The following is a 20,692-nucleotide window of genomic DNA, read 5'->3' as shown; positions in this document are numbered from 1 at the left end:
ATCTTTTGTCCCCCGTATTTTTTGCACCAGGACCGGACGCAGAGCCCGGTGCTGTTTCTAAAAATATGGGGGATCCCCTGTCAATTTCCCCCCCGTATTTTTACAACCAGGACCGGTTCAAAGAGCCCGAAGCTGGTTATGCTTAGGAGGGGGGACCCCATGCATTTTTTTCTTGATTTTAACCCATTCCCACCCCTTCTCACTGAAAACCATGTGCTCTCTCTATTTTAGTCAGTTAAAAAAAATATTCTTTTAAAAAATATATAAATAATACTTGTGGCTCCTAATAGACAAAGCAGGTACATAATCCCTTCTAATGTAAATAGATATGCTATTAGCAATAAAAAAACACACAAAAAAAAACATGTTTTTAAATTTTTTATTAGATTCCGCCAGCAAAGTGAGGCGGAATGAAATTGACGAAATTACTGTCGAACAGCACTCTTGTCGAATCGACATTCTTCAATTGAATTTTGGCGATAAGCCGCATTTTTACCACTGCAGACATGTCGAATTTAACAACTGTCGAATTTCAAAAAGTCGAATCTGAAACGTCCGTTTTTTTTTTGTCGAAAAGTACTGTATTGCATTGTCGAATTTAAAATACCACGTTTTTCGACATTTGCGGCAATTTGACCACAATTACATATACCTCATCATTACAGTACTGCCAGCAGGAGAACTGTAACAAATGTGTTACACCGCAGCCTGCTCTCCCTCTGTGAAGGGAAGGATTTAAGACGTATCAGCTACAATCAATGTCAGAGTATGTAGCAATTGGATAAGCAACAATGTATAAATAAATCTGCTAGAGTGAGGTTCTTTTCAATCCACCTTTCAATAACAGGCTTTTACATGATACGTGCTTCTACTACTTCATTTATGTTTAAACTATCTCACGATTTGAGTCATCCACAAGTTAAATGATATGTTAAGAATGACTTATGAGCTGTTTATTTAAACAGTTCAGACAACCAATTAGGTTGAGAACCCCATAATGAGAAATGGTAATATACCCCAATATTAGGAGACTATAGATAACTCCTTGGCTGGATTAATCACTCAATACTGTAAAACACCATACATGAATGTGACTGTCACCCCTTCGTATATATAAAAAAATGGTATATCACAGGTATACCACAAGGGACTAATGATATATTATAATCCAATTCTAAGGGAAGAGATATAACAGTAAATGTAATATTGTGACACATCCCACAATATTCTATTGCACATAGAACTGCATAGGTGGTACTACTTGTGTCAATTCATATATTAAGTGTGGGATTGTGGGATCATTACTCAAGGGGTTTGGACTTACAGTACATTAATACAACTATAGCTTATATAACAATGATTACAGACATACTGTAAGGGATTTAGGACATATTGTGGGATCCAAATAACTTGCTCAATATTGTGATCTGTCCCACAGTAATGTGTTGGACCTAGAATTGTATAGGTGGTATTACCTGAGATAGTTGATATACTACGATTGGGGATGATTAACATTAAAAGTTATATTTTATACAAATTAATAATTTTCTCTCTATCTTAGTGCACCAACAAAGAGACAATCTTCTCTTTCTTACCTTTCCCTACACCATGAACCATAATGGCTTAAGGAAAATAACATAAACATATAGTATGTTCCCCACACTGACCATGGCATATGAAGATATAATGACACTAGGAATATGTACAAAATGATGTTTTGATAAGATACTGATGAATATGTACTTGAGCAGAAGAAGAAATATATCACTTATCAATGGAGACACGCTTACCAAAAGTATCTATTCATATCTCGTGGTTATAGAGCTAAAATACTATGATTTACAATTAATTTACTATAAAAAATACCCTTATTGATATGCTTTTTGGCTTGCTATATAGACTTGTGATAGACCTAGGAAGTTTTACTTTTATGGACTAGCTAAAAATATAAAGGCTACAAGCACCTCTATAGGACTCATTAATGAAGAACTGAGAGACATTAGAGAAGGTATGATTCAATATCGAGTAGCCATCCATTAGTTACTGCTCAGAGAAGGTAGCGGAGGGGAACAATTTAAGGAATGTGTTGTTTTAATATCTCAGATAATTACAATCCCATTGAACAGATCCTTAAATTACTACAAGATTTACAGGAACACATGAACCAATCGGCTGATTGGGATCTTTTTGGATGGATGGGAGCTAGTATTTCTAAGTGGCTATATCAAGTGTTACATTAGGTCATGATGATAATTCTTATAATTCTCATAATCTATGTAAGCATAAAATGTCTGCCATCCCTTGGTCGTCAGTGTGGCAAAATATTAACAACCCAAAGAAAGCCAAAAACTAATCTTATGGTGATGACCCCGGTTACCTACACTGCGGTAGCCCACACATGATCACACTGACAGAAATCTACACTTAATAGGTGCTTACATGCTTTTGCTTCATACACACACACAGCAAGAAGAACCTCAACCTATAGCCAGGGTAAAGAAACCACATGTTCTGTCGCTACCTCTTCCATTTCTCTTATCTATACAAGTTTTCGGGAGGGTTGAGGCTTTTCGCATCGATACTCAGTGGACTAGAGCCAGCGATTGTATCCAGAGAACGGGTTTTCCTTATTCTATCTCACATCTCGCACTACTACACTCATCACCAGACAAATCATTTACACATGGTGAGTATTTTATTTATTATATGATAGTTGTTTAGAGATTAAACAAAACAGTGGAATGTTGAAGTTATATCAAATATCCTGTATTGTCTCATTAAATTGTGCTATGATTATTGATATTCTAATGTTCCCTTAAACAGTGTCTTCTTTTAGTATAGAGTTAATATGCACAGAGTAATATTCTCCCTCAACCCTTGAGCATCATTTGATTAGGTGTTTATGTGGCTAGTAGCAAGGCCTGTGTGTAGATAACGAGAGCTCAATGATATTGTATGAGACTTTGTGGCAGAACAAGAAGGACATATCATGGAATATCTGATGGACCTTCACTTTGGACAACAACACGTTATTATGAACAAGAATGACCTTTATGACAATGAAGCCAATTAGAGAATCTAACTGTTAATTATAGGAGATTCAAGCTTCATGACAAGTCTGCCATCTTATGGATAAAACCACTCTCTTTAATTAGCTAATTTGACCATATTTGGTATTTCCCCTTATTGTTCATCAACCAATGTATCTTCATGATTTAATCTATATGTACGCCTTGTTTGTAAATAAGGTATGAATAATTGTATAATGTTATGGTATAAATAATGTCAAGTCAGTGTTCTAAAGACACAGGCTCATTGATGAATTATGTCTTGGTCCAGGCTCCTCTGCACAGAATATTGGGAGTGGTTCCCTCTTTGATAATAAATTCTATATGCTGAATATCATCACAATGGAGAACTCTCTATTATTATTATTTATTATAATTAGGCTTTTACACCAGACTTCTTGTATTGGGACTGTTTGCTATCTTCTTTTCCTTTTGTTTTTGCTTGAGATGGAAAGGGCTGAAAAGCCAGAACTTTAGGCTTGAATTTGTATTTGGAAGGAAACTTCACGTTTTTGGAGTCTGCTTCTGACTCCAAGATACTGATTCATTCTTTACCAAAAAGAATGTCTCCAGTAAAAGGTATAGACTCCAAAATATTTTTTTGGATTCTGAATCAGGTTTCCATGTACGTAGCCAAACCACTCTGCGAGCGGCTACTGCTGAAGCTGATGCCTGAGAGGCAATTGTGACCATATTCAAGGCTGCTTCTTCCAAAAACATTGCAGCCTGTTTGATATGTGCTACATGAGAGTTTTGCTCTCTAGATGCAATTGAAAGATCCCCTTCCAATGCATCAGCCCAGGCAGCCACTGCTTTTGACAGCCAGGCTGAAGCCATGACTGGTCTTATGATTGCCCCAGACAGGGAAAAAATGTTTTTTTAGAAAACCATCAACTCTCCTATCCATGACATTTAATGATGTTGAAGGCAGAGGTAATATAGATATTCCCACTAATAGAATGACATGCGTATCTACTTTAGGGGACACCTCCCTCTTTAAACAGTCCTCAGCTTGAGGAGGATAATTGGAATTCCATTTTGCTGGAATTCTACATTTCTTACTGGGAGTAGCCCAAGCCACTTCTATAATTTCCTTCAGCTGTTCTGACCCAGAAAACACAGTCCTGTTTTGAGACATTTAAACACAGATGTCTTGGATTTTAACACAGGCTCTGCTGATTCTTCTAAGGATAGAATGGCTTTCATCACAAATTAACTCAGATATGTCCACTTAGCTGAGACCTCCTTCCTCATCTTCATATGCAGAACCGGAGTGTAATGAGTCTCCATTCTCCAACGAATCCTCATCTGAAACATGTGTAGACTGTGAAGATGTTGTTTCATGTCTATGTCTTTTACTTACCACTGGCCTTTCAGCCTGTTTTTGTTGAGAAGCTGCTGCTTCCCCTGCTGGATGTGATAAACCCCAGGTGGAATGCTGCATGTAAGGGTTAATAGTGTAACCTATCCCTGGTACAGGAGTTGGAATTATCCACTCAGCTATACTGGATAATGCCTGTACAAAGGTAGCCCATGGTGGTTCAACCTGCACCTGTGTCCTCCTTGGATTTTTCAAGATACTTAGGTGAAAGCTAAAACAATTTACACACAAACTATTCTGAACTAGATCCTGAGAGTTCAACCCAGTTTTGCATGACAGACATGATATAAGTGTTGGTGCTGCTGTGAGTGTATTTTCCTCACCCTTGCTGCTCTTAGACATGATAAATAATCACACACTTGCACAGTGTACTACACAAATTGTGCTGTAATCACTTTAAATGTTGTCAAAGTGACATAAAATCCGACCCTACCCTGCTTTGTACAAGCATTGAAGATCGGAATAGACAGAAAAAAACTGACAGAATTATAGTAAATGCAGCAACCACAGGTTATACATTAGTATAATAATCAATATGAGCACATAATCAACTACAAATACATTTCAAGTATGTATGAGAAACCTATTACTGAGATAGAGCAACGAGCGACCGGAACCGGAAGTGACGCTGGGTGCGCACACATAAGGGCGCACACAAGGACGGAGCGGCAAGGTGCTAGAGCCACAAGCCGGGGGAGCCAGAAGCCGGCAGCAAGGGGGAAGCCAGCAGCCAGGAGGAAGCAGCGGTCGGAGGGAGCCAGCAGCCGGTGGGGAAGGGAGCCTGCTGCCAGGGAGAACAACTTCTGTGCACAGATCAGTGGAACAGGGAGCAGATAAGTATTAACTTTCCCTATTAGCTTTTCCCACTGTGTTGTATATACGAAATATTACCAGTGCAACGCGCTAGCCCAGGGTGGCAGAGGGAGATTAGGGAGGTAAATGTGTGGCTTAGAGACTGGTGTAGGAAGGTTTGTGTTCCTGGAACACTGGGCGGACTTCTCAGTCAGGTGCCATCTTTGTCGCAATTGATTGCACCTGAATGAGGATGGGGCTGCGGTGCTGGGGTTCAGGATGGTTAGAAGGTTGGAGGAGCTTTTAAACTAAGAGCCTGGGGGGAGGGTTTAGCTAGAAGCTGCGGGTTAATTAGTGAGAGCAGTAAGGATGGGGGTAGTGAACAATTTAGGGGTGGAGAAGGGGGGAGCGTAAGATCAGATGCAAGGGTATTTGCATGGGTATTGACACCGGAAATATTGACACAGCTATTGCCCAAGATATTCCCAATTTATCACCTAATGACGTATATGGCTCAGCAATACAGTATATAGAATGTAATGTGCATAGCATAAGGGAGGATACTAACATCAGGGAGGGGGGTTAGAAAGTCTTAATAGGTCAGATAGAGACAGTAGTGAGGAAGGCTGTATTAAGCATGATGGGGTGGAAAGGGAGGGAGGAGAATAACAGTCAGTAAGGGTAAGTCTAGAAAGGCTCTTGTAAATATAGATTAGATACCAGTAAAACAAACGGGCAATGGAGAGGCTAAGCTAAGATGTATGCTTGTGAATGCAAGAAGCCTATCGGGTAAAATGGGGGAATTGGAATGGCTTGTATCAAAGTCTCAGTATGATATTAGAGGTATTACGGAAACATGGTGGGACGACTCACGACTGGGTTGCGGATTTGGAGGGATATTCTCTTTTCAGGAGGGATAGGGCTACCAAAAAGGGGAGGAGGGGTATGTCTCTTTGTTAAACCATCTCTAAAACCAAACTTAATAGAGGGTATTTTCGGGGAGGCTGGAGATAACATTGAGTCGCTACGGGCTGAGATCACAAGTGGGGGCACAGAGGCAAAGAAACTAGTCATTGGCACGTGCTACAAGTAACCAGATATTAGTGTACATGATGAGGAACAACTCTTACACCAAACTGAAAAAGCTGCGGGAATGGGGGACATCCTAGTGTTAGGGGATTTTAACTATCCTGATATAAATTGGAGTAAGGATCCATGTGTAAAAACTAGGAGCAGCAGTTTCTTAAATACATTAAAGGATCAATACTTAACTCAATTAGTCGAGGACCCAACTAGAGGTAAAACTATTCTGGACCTAGTTATTACCAATAATGTGGACATTATATCAAACACTAAAGTTGGGGAGACCTTGGGAAACAGTGACCACTATATGATCACATTCGACATCAGTTTCAAGAAACATAGCTATAAGGGAACAACTAAAACATTTAACCTTAGAAAAGCTAATTTCAATATGCTGAGACAGGCACTAAACGAGATTGATTGGGAAGTTTTGTTTCATGGTAAAGACATAACGGAAATGCGGGATGCTTTAAAAGGGTTGCTTGATAGCAATATTCACAAATTCATTCCCATGAGCAGTAAATGCAGGAGTACTAAAAACAAACCAATGTGGCTTAATAAGGAGGTCAAAGAAGCAATGGCTAAAAAGAAGCGTGCTTTGAGGAGTCATTCCAGCATTACAAGGAATGCAAAAAAAAATGCAAAAAAGTAATAATCGCAGCAAAAGTTGTAAACAAAAAGCAAAATCACTATAGAGAGTAAAAGCAATCCTAAAAAGTTTTATAAATACATAAACAGTAAAAGGTTAAAGAAGGAGAACATAGGCCCATTAAAAGATGAATTGGGAGCTTTAATAAACAATGATAAAATAAAAGCAGAAATACTGAACAATTTTTTTCCTCAGTATTCACCAGGGAGGATCAGTCGGAGAAAGTACTGCATAAAGATAGTGAAGGTAATGACTCTTGCCTGGATACTTGTTGACCTCGACATCTTCGGACTATCAAACCCGAATAAATTTGCACGGCTGGACGAAGATTCGGAGGATGATACTGAGGAAATGACGGTGGAGGAGGGGACTGCTCCCTCTAGCATCCAGAGGAGCGGCCCCTCTGGCACAGTTGGGACAAAAGATAGTGAGGTACCTAGTCAGATGGTGGTGGTAGGGGACTCTATCATCAGGAAGGCAGATAGGGCAATCTGCTACCCGGACCATGATCGCCGTACAGTCTGTTGTCTCCCGGGTGCTCTAGTGCGGCACATCGCGGACCGGGTAGATAGATTGTTGGAGGGGCTGGGATAGACCCGATGGTCTTGGTGCATGTTGGCACCAATGACAAAGTCAGCAGAAGGTGGGATGTCCTTAAGAAAGACTATAGGGAATTAGGCAAGAAACTTAAGGCAAGGACATCTAAGGTAATATTCTCTGAAATATTACCCATGCCACGCGCTAGTCCGGGGAGGCAGAGGGAGATTAGGGAGGTAAATGTGTGGCTTAGAGACTGGTGTAGGAAAGAAGGGTTCATGTTCTTGGAACACTGGGCGGACTTCTCAGTCAGGCACCATCTTTTTTGTCGTGATGGATTGCACCTGAATGAGGAGGGGGCAGCGGTGCTGGGGGGGGGGGGGGGGGGGGAAGGATGGTTAGAAAGATATAGATTTTAAACTAGGAGGGTTTAGCTAGAAACTACGGGGCATGCAGTGAGAATATTGGGGATGGCAGCAGTAAATGAAATGGGGGAGAATTTGGGGGGAGGGTAAGAGCAGCCGGTAAAGGTATCAACATGGGTACTAAAAGAGGTTTTACCAAAGCACTAACTAATGACAATTACAGGTCATCGTTGCTACATAAGGTGAAAGATGTCCCTAACACAAAGGGAAATACTTATCTTAGTTGTATGTATGTGAACGCTAGAAGCCTTACTGGTAAAAAGGGCAAATTAGAAATAATTGCAGCAAGCAAACAGTATGATACTATAGGCATTACTGAAACTTGGTGGGACAAATCTCATGACTGGACAGTCAAACTAGAAGGCTATTCGCTGTTTAGGAGAGACAGACTAAATAAAAGGGGTGGAGGGGTGTGCCTTTACGTAAAACTATTTTTAAAAACTGATATATGGGAGGATTTGCAGGAGGAGACTGTAGATACGGTCGAGATGCTATGGGGTAGAAATTGCATGTGGCTAAAAGGGAATTAAAAAGGTAGTATTGGGGGTATGCTACAGGCCGCCTGGTATTAATGTGTCTGATGAGGAATTGTTACTGAATCAAAGTGAAAGAGCAGCAGGAGTAGGAGACATAGTAGTGATGGGAGACTTTAAATATCCAGAGAAAAACTGGAAAAACGATTCATGTGATACTGCTAGGGGTAATAGGTTCTTAAACACACTTAATGATAACTACTTAGTTCAACTAATTGAGGAACCCACCAGGTACAATGCAATCTTAGACCTGGTATTAACAAATGTCAAAGTCGAAAAATATTGTAATGCATATGCCCTGTACTAACCCCATGCACATGCCCGCTGCGCGTGCACTCAGTCCGCCGTGCGTGCACATATCCGCAATTTGCGTAGGATCGCTCCTGCGATCATGCGCGTGATATGGGTATTTACGACGGAGTTTGTGAGCGCATAGAGGTTTATTAGAACATTACATATTTAACCCAAATAGTGTACATTTTAGATATAACTCCCTTGCACCACATCAGCGAGTATCAATAGTTTAAACAGTTCCAGGACTAAGGAATTCGCCATTGCATGATAGGAAGGGTCAGATAAAGGTTGGAAGGTGATGTCTAGTATCCTATAACAAGGGGTGTGGTCTTTTATAAGAGAAAAAAGACAAAGGCAGCTATATATCTTTTCCAGGGCACACTTATGAAAAATTTGATTAATAAGATGATGAAATATGAGAAAATTAATACTTAACTTTTATGAGATATACTTAAAAAGAGAGGGAGAAGGCAAATATAGATGAATAATTTTTCAAAGCATAATTGCTACAATTTTGAGCGATATGATTTAGATGAGCGAATTTATCTTTATTCCCTTAGTGGTCTAGAGATTTCCTTAATTGATAAAAATTTTTATTGGGAATAGGGTAACTCCGTTGGGTTCAGCTGTAGCCTGTCAGACTAGCACAATTAAATGAAAGTAGAAATTAAATACCTGGATCTGCACAGAAAATCGGAAGGACACAAATGACTGGAGAATAAAATACCTACGGTACCTAGTATTCCCTGGCGGTCTCGCAACCGGGTACTGACCAGGCCCTGCAGTGTATGGCTTCCAAGATCAGACGAGATTGGGCATACTCAGTGCGGTTTGACCGTAGATGGATAAATCTCCAATCTGTGCAGTCAATTCCAGTGTGCGGATACTCATACACATTGTTTATTTTGAGCATATCATAAATGCCTGAATTATTGTTGGTACAAGAACAGAGCATTAAGCAACATTTGTGCTGATTGTTATACTAATGAGAGCAAAAGAAATCAGGCAGTGATGTAAGTACAATAGCTGAGTATGATAATCTAACAGGGATTGATCCCCAATAATGCATAAAATTCAGTGCAATGAGAAACACACAGGAGATTATATATAATTGTCTAACAGGGATTAATCCCCAATTCTGGGTGTATATGATTTAGCACACAAAATTCAAATAAACATTAGTTTCCAAAAGCAGATATCCTGTGGTTATATCATATTTTAGCAAAATCACAAATTGAAGATACTTCAACAATCCTAAAGATATATATATATATATATATATATATTATATATATAGTAAACAACAAAGCAGGCGGCACTCCAAGTCTGTTTGAGATTCAAGTGTATTTCACACACAAGTGATCCGACGTTTCGGGGTCCAAGCGCCCCTTTGGGCGCTTGGACCCCGAAACGTCGGATCACTTGTGTGTGAAATACACTTGAATCTCAAACAGACTTGGAGTGCCGCCTGCTTTGTTGTTTACTATCCAGTTTTATCTGAGATGGCACCCAAGCACTAAGTCTAGGAGGGGGAGTGCCGGTCCTCACAGCCTGTCTATATATATATATAGTATAAGGTATAGGGTAAGGACTGTCAAGGGAATTGGAGTGGGAGGGAGTGGGAACCCACAGGTACCAAACTGGGTAAAGAGCAGCTTTTAGGAAGGGAATAGGTAAGCCAGACCCTTCTTTACCTCATGCAGGGTGGCTCTTTGGACTCTCCAGGTCCTGGGGAGTCTGTGGATTCTTCTTGCCCACTACCTGGTGGTTCTGTGGTCATCTCAGGCCACAAACCTCCCAGATGTCAGGCCTCCAGATAAACATGAAGGTGGTCCTGGGCTCTGTAGAGGAGGAGGTGGAACAAGCAAAGGAAAGTTGTGTCCCTTCTGAAGGGGCAATGGTGGACATTGTGAATGGTGAAAGGAAGGTTTTTGTGGGCAAAGAGTGAGTTATGCCATATATACCAGAAGCATGGGTCTTCAGCCTATGGCCCTCATTCCGAGTTGTTCGCTCGCTAGCTGCTTTTAGCAGCTTTGCACACGCTAAGCCGCCACCCTCTGGGAGTGTATTTTAGCTTAGCAGAATTGCGAACGCAAGATTAGCAGATTTGCGTATAGAAATTTCTTTGCAGTTTCTGAGTAGCTCGAGACTTACTCTGCCACTGCGATCAGTTCAGTCAGTTTCGTTCCTGGTTTGACATCACAAACACACCCAGCGTTCACCCAGACACTCCCCCGTTTCTTCAGACACTCCCGCGTTTTTCCCAGAAATGCAAGCGTTTTTTCGCACACACACATAAAACGTCCAGTTTCCGCCCAGAAACACCCACTTCCTGTCAATCACACTCCGATCACCAGAACGAAGAAATTTCTTCATAAAGCCGTGAGTAAAATACCAAACTTATTAGCAAATTTACTTGGCGCAGATGCACTGCGAACATTGCGCATGCGCATTAGCGACTAATCGCTCCGTTGCAAAAAAAAAAAATAACGAGCGAACAACTCGGAATGAGGGCCCATATGATGTGCCACCATTAATGTGGACACTGTCTTGTCCGACCAAGCTTGATTTATGGGCTTTGTAATTTTTATAAGCAGGATACAGGCTGATTTTTTTATTTCTGCAGTAGACTAGAATAAGCCGATAGTCCACTTCCATTATACCACCTGAATGTGACGGTCAGTGACCACCGTGCCATCACTTACCTGTATGCTTACACAAAACAGAATGATGGAAAACTTACACGGTTTCTTTACATCTTCTGGGGTCCACTCCGAGATTAGACATTATGGCGTAATTACTCCGACGGGAATATAAAACAGAATAAAAAATAAAAGCTATACAGCAATAATTAGATGCAAACAAAAGCTTTTATTATGAAATACAGGGAAGTATCCGCGCCATATATGTTGTATGTTACATACAACAAACCACCGCAGATGAAACCCGGGTGACTCTAATGCACATGATAATGTACAGGGTATATATGGATAGGATCTTGTATCAGAAAACACTGGACACTCCTTATCAAGATGAGTGTCAGCAACAAGTTAGGCAAACTAGAAGTGAAAACACGTTCCAATGGCCGCCATATTGTCGTGCAGCAATACAGATTGTGCAAACTGGTATTAGACATTCACATTTACACAAAGCACAAGATACAAAATAAACAGCAGAAAAAAGACCTAAGCATTTGGGATGTATTATTTAGGAACTAAATATACAGACGGGTTCTCCGTTATCTTGGCTGACTGAGGCGTTAGTCGCGATCAGGCATATGCAGCGTACCTGGGCGCAAGGAGGCGCGCCTAGTCGTAGGAAGGCACACAGAGCGTTTTGCGTTACCTTTGAGTGTAATACCTAAGATCATCCACCAGATGTCGCTTTTTTAAATCACCAATGCCCAAGCGTGTGGTCTCCATTAAAATACAATACTGAACTACAGCGTAAGAACTACTTTACTGGTGCGTCTCATTACGCTACAGTATGTCATACAGTCTATAACAGTATATACAGTACAGACGCAAATAGTACAGCATATACAGATGCAAACGAACGTGTTACAGGTACAGTATGGTCTATTGATGTTAGGGATATGCGAGTGTCCAAATCCCGTAGTATTAAGTATAATGGGGAGATATACAAGCTCATCCCTAAGTTCCTGGATGCCAAATCACTGTCCTTAGTATCTCTGTACAGTTTTTTCTATTAGAGTACTAATTAGAACGAACAGCTTATAATGTACAACACAGATTCTCTAACGCCGACGATCTACAGTACTGTTGCTCGAACAGTTAGTTGCGTCAGAATACACTAATTTATATTTACTGGTATGTCTATAGGTGGTCATTACCGCTGTGTATTTTAGATAGCGAATGAGTCACTCCTGCAGATTTACCCCGATTTGTGTGAAACCTGTGTGCACCCTTTCTTTGAATGTTTTACAATGGATTACACAGAAAAAAAAATAAGAATTTACTTACCGATAATTCTATTTCTCGGAGTCCGTAGTGGATGCTGGGGTTCCTGAAAGGACCATGGGGGATAGCGGCTCCGCAGGAGACAGGGCACAAAAGTAAAGCTTTCCGATCAGGTGGTGTGCACTGGCTCCTCCCCCTATGACCCTCCTCCAGACTCCAGTTAGATACTGTGCCCGGACGAGCGTACACAATAAGGGAGGAATTTTGAATCCCGGGTAAGACTCATACCAGCCACACCAATCACACTGTACAACCTGTGATCTGAACCCAGTTAACAGTATGATAACAGGGGAGCCTCTGAAAAGATGGCTCACAATAACAATAACCCGATTTAGTTAGCAATAACTATGTACAAGTATTGCAGATAATCCGCACTTGGGATGGGCGCCCAGCATCCACTACGGACTCCGAGAAATAGAATTATCGGTAAGTAAATTCTTATTTTCTCTATCGTCCTAGTGGATGCTGGGGTTCCTGAAAGGACCATGGGGATTATACCAAAGCTCCCAAATGGGCGGGAGAGTACGGATGACTCTGCAGCACCGAATGAGAGAACTCCAGGTCCTCTTTTGCCAGGGTATCAAATTTGTAGAATTTTACAAACGTGTTCTCCCCCGACCACGTAGCTGCTCGGCAGAGTTGTAATGCCGAGACCCCTCGGGCAGCCGCCCAAGATGAGCCCACCGTCCTTGTGGAATGGGCTTTAACAGATTTAGGCTGTGGCAGGCCTGCCACAGAATGTGCAAGTTGAATTGTGCTACCAATCCAACGAGCAATCGACTGCTTAAAAGCAGGAGCACCCAGCTTGTTGGGTGCATACAGGATAAACAGCAAGTCAGATTTCCTGACTCCAGCCGACCTGGAAACTATATTTTCAGGGCCCTGACAACATCCAGCAACTTGGAGTCCTCCAAGTCCCTAGTAGCCGCAGGTACCACAATAAGCTGGTTCAGGTGAAACGCTGACACCACCTTAAGGAGAAACTGGGGACGAGTCCGCAGCTTTGCTCTGTCCGAATGGACAATCAGATATGGCTATGTGAGTCAAAGCCGTCAAATCTGACACTCGCCTGGCCGCGGCCAGGACCAACAGCATGGCCACTTTCCATGTGAGATATATCAAATCCACAGATTTGAGTTGTTTTAAAACAATGTGATTTTAGGAATCCCAAAACTACGTTGAGATCTCCCAGTGCCACTGGAGACATCAAAGGGGGGTTGTATATGCAGTACTCCCTTAACAAACTTCTGGACTTCAGGAACTGAAGCCAATTTCTTTTCTGGAAGAAAATCGACAAGTCGAAATTTGAACCTTAATGGACCCCAATTTGAGACCCATAGACACTCCTGTTTGCAGGAAATGTAGGAATTAACCTAGTTGAAATTCTTCCGTGGAGCCTTCCTGGCCTCACACCATGGAACATATTTTCACCTAAGCGGTGATAATGTTGTGCGGTCACCTCCTTCCTGGCTCTGACCAGGGTAGGGATGACCTCTTCCGGAATGCCTTTTTCCCTTAGGATCCGGCGTTCACCCGCCCTGGCGTCAACGCAGCTGCGGTAAATCTTGGAACAGACATGATTCTTGCTGAATCAAGACCCTTCTTAGTATCTCTTGAAGTTCCGGGTACCAAGTCCTTCTTGGCCAAACCGGAGCCACGAGTATAGTTCTTACTCCTCTCCTTCCTATCATTCTCAATACACTGGGTATGAAAGGCAGAGGATGGAACACATACACCGACTGGTACACCCACGGTGTTACCAGAGCGTCCCAGCTATTGCCTGAGTGTCTCTTGACCTGGCGCTACATGTGGGACGCCATCATGACCACCTTTGGTCTTTCCCAACGGTTTACAATCATGTGGAAACTTCCAGATTAAGTTCCCACTTTTCCGGGTGGAATTCATACATGCTGAGGAAATCTTCCCAGTTGTCCACTCCCGGAATGAACACTGCTGACAGTGTTATCACATGATTTTTCGCCCAGCGAAAAATCCTTGCTATCATTGCCCTCCTGCTTCTTGTGTCGCCCCGTCTGTTAACGTGGGCGACTGGTATGATGATGTCCTACTGGATCAGCACCGGTTGACTTTGAAGCAGAGGTCTTCCTAGGCTCAGAGCATTGTAAATTGCCCTTAGCTCCAGTATATTCATGTGGAGAGAAGTCTCCAGACTTTACCACACTTCCTTGGAAATTTCTTCCCTGTGTGACTGCTCCCCAGCCTCTCAGGCTGGCATCCGTGGTCACCAGAACACAGTCCTGAATGCTGAACGTGCTGCCCTCTAGAAGATGAGCACTCTGCAGCCCCCACAGAAGAGACACCCTTGTCCTTGGAGACAGGATTATCCGCTGATGCATCTGAAGATGCGATCCGGACCATTCGTCCCGCAAATCCCCCTGAAAAATATTTTTGCGTGAGATCTGCCGAATGGAATCGCTTCGTAAGAAGCCACCATTTTTCCCAGGACTCCTGTGCATTGATGCACTGATACCTGGTCTGGTTTTAGGAGGTTTCTGACTAGTTCGGATAACTCCCTGGCTTTCTCCTCCAGGAGAAAACCTTTTTCTGGACTATGCCCAGAATCATTCCTAGGAACAGCAGACGTATCGTCGGAAGACGGCTGCGATATTTGGAATATTTAAAATCCACTCGTGCTGTCGTAGAACTACTTTAGATAGTGCTCTTCCGACGTCCAACTGTTCTCTTGAACTTGCCCTTTTCAGGATATCGTCCAAGTAAGGGATAATTAAGATGCCTTTTTTCTTTGAAGAATCATCTTTTCGGCCATTACCCTGGTAAAGGCCCGGGGTGCCGTGGATACTTCAACGGCAGCGTCTGAAACTGATATTGACAGTTCTGTACCACGAACCAGAGGTATCCTTGTTGAGAAGGACAAATTTGGACATGGAGGTAATCCTTGATGTCCAGGGACACCATATAGTCCCCTTTTTGGTTCGCTATCACTGCTCTGAGTGACTCCATCTTGATTTGAACCTTTTTATGTAAGTGTTCAAAGATTTCAGATTTAGACTACGTCTCACCAAGCCGTCTGGCTTCAGTACCACAATATAGTGTGTAAGACTAATACCCTTTTCCTTGTTGTAGGAGGGGTACTTTGATTATCACCTGCTGGAAATACAGCTTGTGAATCTTTTCCAATACTGCCTCCCTGTCGGAGGAAGCCGTTGGTAAAGCAGACTTCAGGAACCTGCGAGGAAAAGATGTCTCGACTCTCCAATCTGTACCCCTGGGATACTACTTGTACGATCTAGGGGTCAACTTGCGAGTGATCCCACTGCGCGCTGAGACTCTTGAGACTACCCCCCCACCTCACCTGAGTCCGCTTGCACGGCCCCAGCGTCATGCTGAGGACTTGGTGGAGGGCTTCCTTTCCTGGGAAGGGGCTGCCCGCTGCAGTCTACTTCCCTTACCTCTATGTCTGGGCAGATATGACTGGCCTTTTGCCCGTTTGCCTCATGGAAACGGAAGCATTGAGGCTGAAAAGACGGTGTCTTTTTCTGCTGAGATGTAACTTGGGGTAAAAAGGTTGGATTTCCCAGCTGTTGCCGTGGTCCCCAGGTCCGATGGACCGACCCCAACTAACTCCTTCATTTATATGGCAATACTTACATGTGCCGTATGGGATCTGTATCACCTGACCACTGTCGTGTCCATGACATCTTCTGGGAGATATGGACAACGCACTTATCTTGATGCCAGAGTGCAAATATCCCTCTGTGCATCTCGCGTACATATATATAGAATGCATCCTATTAAATGCTCTATATCAATAATATATTTTCAGTCAGGGAATCCGACCAAGCCAACCCAGCACTGCATCTCCAGGCTGATGGCGATCGCTGGTCGTAGTATAACCACCGTATGTGTGTATATACTTTTTAGGATATTTTTCCAGCTTCCTATCAGCTGGCTCCTTGAGGGCGGCCGTATCTGGAGACGGTAACGCCACTTGATAAGCGTGTGAGCGCCTTATCCACCCTAAGGGGTGTTTCCCAACGCGCCCTAACTTCTGGCGGGAAAGGGTATAACGCCAATATTTGCTATCGGGGTAACCCCACGCTTCATCACACACTTCATTTTATTTTATCTGATTCAGGAAAAACTACAGGTAGTTTTTTCACTCCCACATAATACCCTTTTTTGTGGTACTTGTAGTATCAGAAATATGTAACACCTCCTTCATTGCCCTTAACGTGTGGCCCTAATGAGAAATACGTTTGTTTATTCACCGTCGACACTGGATTCAGTGTCCGTGTCTGTGTCGACCGACTGAGGTAAATGGGCGTTTTTAAAAGCCCCTGACGGTGTTTCTGAGACGCCTGGACCGGTACTAATTGTTTGTCGGCCGTCTCATGTCGTCAACCGACCTTGCAGCGTGTTGACCTTCTCACGTAATTCTTTCAATAAGCCACCCATTTCGGTGTCGACTCCCTAGAGAGTGACATCCCCATTACAGGCAATTGCTCCGCCTCCTCACCCACATCGTCCTCATACATGTCGACACACACGTACCGACACACAGCACACACACCGGGAATGCTCTGACAGAGGACAGGACCCCACTAGCCATTTGGAGAGACAGAGGGAGAGTTTGCCAGCACACACCAAAAACGCTATAATATATATAGGGACAACCTTATATAAGTGTTTCTCCCTTATAGCATCTTTATATATATATTAATATCGCCAATTAATGCCCCCCCTCTCTGTTTTAACCCTGTTTCTGTAGTGCAGTGCAGGGGAGAGCCTGGGAGCCTTCTCTCCAGCCTTTCTGTGAGAGAAAATGGCGCTGTGTGCTGAGGAGATAGGCCCCGCCCCTTTCTCGGCGGGCTCGTCTCCCGCTCTTCAACGGATTATGGCAGGGGTTAAATATCTCCATATAGCCTCTGGGGGCTATATGTGAGGTATTTTTAGCCAATATATAGGTTTTCATTTGCCTCCCAGGGCGCCCCCCCCCAGCGCCCTGCACCCTCAGTGACTGCGTGTGAAGTGTGCTGAGAGGAAAATGGCGCACAGCTGCAGTGCTGTGCGCTACCTTTAGAAGACTGCAAGAGTCTTCTGCCGCCGATTCTGGACCTCTTCTTACTTCAGCATCTGCAAGGGGGCCGGCGGCGCGGCTCCGGTGACCATCCAGGCTGTACCTGTGATCGTCCCTCTGGAGCTGATGTCCAGTAGCCAAGAAGCCAATCCATCCTGCACGCAGGTGAGTTCACTTCTTCTCCCCTCAGTCCCTCGTTGCAGTGATCCTGTTGCCAGCAGGACTCACTGTAAAATAAAAAACCTAAGCTAAACTTTTTCTAAGCAGCTCTTTAGGAGAGCCACCTAGATTGCACCCTTCTCGGCCGGGCACAAAAATCTAACTGGAGTCTGGAGGAGGGTCATAGGGGGAGGAGCCAGTGCACACCACCTGATCGGAAAGCTTTACTTTTGTGCCCTGTCTCCTGCGGAGCCGCTATCCCCCATGGTCCTTTCAGGAACCCCAGCATCCACTAGGACGATAGAGAAATAATAATAAAGTTAATGTCACGGGAACACAAAAATAACCTGACACTTTGGGAATCGAACCCGGGACTCTCAGCGTGGCAGATGGGAGCCTTCATCGCTAGCCCACAACACTGCATGGAAGATTCTCAAGTTCATGTGTAAAAGTACTGCAAAGAGCGATTCCTTCCCATTGGTGTTTGTTTATGCCATTAGGGGACTTGGATGCTCATTTTGTGCACTTTACATACTGTAAAGTCAATTTGCTACATTATTCCTTTCACACATTAGGTGCGTCTGCATACACAAGTGTTCTCTCATTAGTTGCGTCTGCTTACAAAAGTGTTTTAACATGTTCGTTTGCGTCTGAATAAACTATTTTTCTTTTTTATTCTGTCCGTCTGACCATTGGTAACCATCTGTGTGTACACTATGCAGTACAGGACTGTATATTAACATTACAGTCGTCACTGACCATTTGCCAGAGCTTGTACTGTAGATCAATCCGCTGCTATTCAAACTAAAGTACCGGATTAGTGAAGCATTAGCCACCCAGTGGTCGAGATGTGTATTGCATGCTGAGTATCCAGTCATGCCTCAACGCGCCTGTCTGTGATTAAACTCAGGAACCTAAGCTATCGCCTAGGTGTGACTAAACCTCCGTCTAGGTGCAGAAACAGTCAAGATAACAGAGGACCCATCTGTAAGTACATTAATGAAAAGCGTAACAGTCATCAGTCTGCTTGTGAAGGTCTCTAGAGTGGAGGCCTCTTGGACTGTGCAAGGCAGTGAGTTCCATGGTCAGGGCTGCAAAACTAAAAGTTTGACCCTTATGAATTACAGGAGATTTTTGGTACTACTGGTAACAGTCCTTTATCTGTAGTAGCAAGCAAGCAGGGCAGTAAGGAGGCAGAAGCTGCTTCTAGTACCTTGGACCATGTAATGTTGGGCTGGGAAGGTCAGTTAGCCAACTATGAAATAGATTTGTCATCTTACAGGCAGCCAGTGAAGGGAGTAGAGAATGGGTGTTATGCGGCAGGAACGGGCTGGTTAGGTAACAGCTTGGCTGCTGCATTCTGTACTAGCTGCAAGCTCTGTCATTCTTTTGCTGGGTGACCCAGGTAGATGGCATTGCAGTAGTCTATGAACTTCTGAGGGAATCAAGTGCTTGATTCTGGCTATGGTCCACAGCGTATCCGTTCACATGGTCGACCATGTTATGGTCGACAATCATTAGGTCGACCACTATTGGTCGACATTGACATGGTCGACGTGGACACATGGTCGACACATGAAAATGGTCGACACATGAAAGGTCGACATTGACATGGTCGACGTGGACACATGGTCGACACATGAAAATGGTCGACACATGAAAAGGTCGACATGAGTTTTTTAACGTTTTTTTTCTTTTGGGGAACTTTTCCATACTTTACGATCCACATGGACTACGATTGGAACGGTAAAGTGTGCCGAGCGAAGCGGTAGCGGAGCGAAGGCACCATGCCCGAAGCATGGCGAGCGAAGCGAGCCATGCGAGGGGACGCGATGCACTAATTGGGGTTCCCTGTCACTTTACGCAAAAAACGACACCAAAAAAAGTTAAAAAACCCATGTCGACCTTTCATGTGTCGACCATTTTCATGTGTCGACCATGTGTCCACGTCGACCATGTCAATGTCGACCTTTCATGTGTCGACCATTTTCATGTGTCGACCATGTGTCCACGTCGACCATGTCAATGTCGACCAATAGTGGTCGACCTAATGACTGTCGACCATAACATGGTCGACCATTCATACCGGAACCGGTCCACAGATGGAAGAATGAGGATTTGTATGTGGCGGATACCTGATGTCTGTGTCAGCCACATACCAGGACAACACAAAGATTCATCACATATTCAGTATTTTCAATTCTGAACACCAAAGCATAAATCCAGATGGTTGGTAAAGCTGTAGTCTTGTCTTTTGTTGGTGAGCTTCTATTATGTTTCACAAAGACGGAGTCACAGCCAACTGGCATCATCCACCCCTGGCGCTCAGCTAGACCATTTAGGATTGGTATTAGGTTCTCAGTACATGGAGTAAAAAGCAGGTCATCTGCATAGCAGTGGTAGACCAGGCCATGATGTCTGATTATATCACCCAGTGGTAGCATATACAGTCAGGTCCATAAATATTGGGACACCAACACAATTCTCATATTTTGGGCTCTATACACCATCACAATGGATTCGAAATGAAACAAACAAGATGTGCTTTAACTGCAGACTTTTCGCTTTAATTTGAGGGTATTTACATCCAAATCAGGTGAACAGTATAGGAATTACAACGGTTTCTATATGTGCCTCCCACTTTTTAAGGGACCAAAAGTAATGGGACAATCGACTCAAAAGCTATTTCAAGGACAGGAGTGGGCTATTCCCTCATTATTTCATCATCAGTT

General features: G+C 43.3%; 1 protein-coding gene and 1 pseudogene across 1 annotated transcript in view; one reads left to right on the top strand and one right to left on the bottom strand.

Annotated features, from left to right (window-relative positions):
* Nucleotides 1-20,692, top strand: part of LOC134984027 (zinc finger protein 850-like) — a 586,502-nt gene that overhangs the window by 399,975 nt on the left and 165,835 nt on the right. The window lies entirely within an intron of this gene.
* On the bottom strand, nt 9,487-9,605 carry LOC134984039 (5S ribosomal RNA; annotated as a pseudogene).

This window comes from Pseudophryne corroboree (assembly GCF_028390025.1).
Source record: "Pseudophryne corroboree isolate aPseCor3 chromosome 3 unlocalized genomic scaffold, aPseCor3.hap2 SUPER_3_unloc_30, whole genome shotgun sequence".
NCBI lineage: Eukaryota > Metazoa > Chordata > Amphibia > Anura > Myobatrachidae > Pseudophryne > Pseudophryne corroboree.
Note: the sequence above shows the minus strand (reverse complement) of the source record. Positions and strands in the feature narration are given on the sequence as shown.